The sequence below is a fragment of the Ranitomeya imitator genome, chromosome 1 (assembly GCF_032444005.1).
Source record: "Ranitomeya imitator isolate aRanImi1 chromosome 1, aRanImi1.pri, whole genome shotgun sequence".
Taxonomy (NCBI): Eukaryota; Metazoa; Chordata; class Amphibia; order Anura; family Dendrobatidae; genus Ranitomeya; species Ranitomeya imitator.
In genome coordinates this window covers 618,695,397-618,696,049 of record NC_091282.1, presented here as the reverse complement: position 1 = coordinate 618,696,049, position 653 = coordinate 618,695,397, and the positions used below count along the sequence as shown (strand labels likewise).

Genomic DNA, 653 nt, shown 5'->3' with positions numbered 1-653 from the left:
TAGTATATTCCGCCCAGTGGAGCCATATTTTCTCAAATTTACCAACTTTGTCTATAAGAATAGCCGATAGTTTTTCGTTAATCATATACCAGGAGAGGCGTGATTTAACTGCAGAAAAGTCTATGGTTGTTTTTTTCCAAGCCAAAGCTATAGTTTGCTTGGTTGCTAAAAATATGAATGAAATAAGAGCCTGGGTGCGTTTGGCTTGTGGCTCTGTGGCGCAATGGATAGCGCATTGGACTTCTAGGGAACTGATGTGATTCAAAGGTTGTGGGTTCGACTCCCACCAGAGTCGTATTTGGAGCAGAACAATATTGTATCATACAATTAGGTTCTGTAGAAGGACGTAGATCTGGGGATTTATTATGATGGAATATAGGCTGAACTGGATGGACAAATGTCTTTTTTCGGCCTTACTTACTATGTTACTATGTTACTATGAGATGCGTTTGTTGAGTGAGGCCTCCCAAGGGTTTTTTCTGAGATTTATATTTGTGACAGAGAAAACTAAATGGTAGATTCTAATCCATAGTCTTCTGACAGTTGCGCATAGCTACCAGATATGGAACATATCTCCAACAGAGTTACATCCTCTGAAACAATTTGTGGAGTAGTTGGCCACTGCCTTAGCCACTCTAGCTGGGGTCAGGTAC

The 653-nt window shown here is 40.7% G+C and overlaps 1 non-coding gene across 1 annotated transcript; it reads left to right on the top strand.

Annotated features, from left to right (window-relative positions):
* The first annotated feature begins 209 nt into the window (after positions 1 to 209).
* TRNAR-UCU (transfer RNA arginine (anticodon UCU)) lies at positions 210 to 295 on the top strand. Its single transcript is given in 2 exon segments — positions 210 to 246; positions 260 to 295. It is a non-coding gene; the product is annotated as a tRNA-Arg (tRNA).
* The last annotated feature ends 358 nt before the right edge of the window (positions 296 to 653 follow it).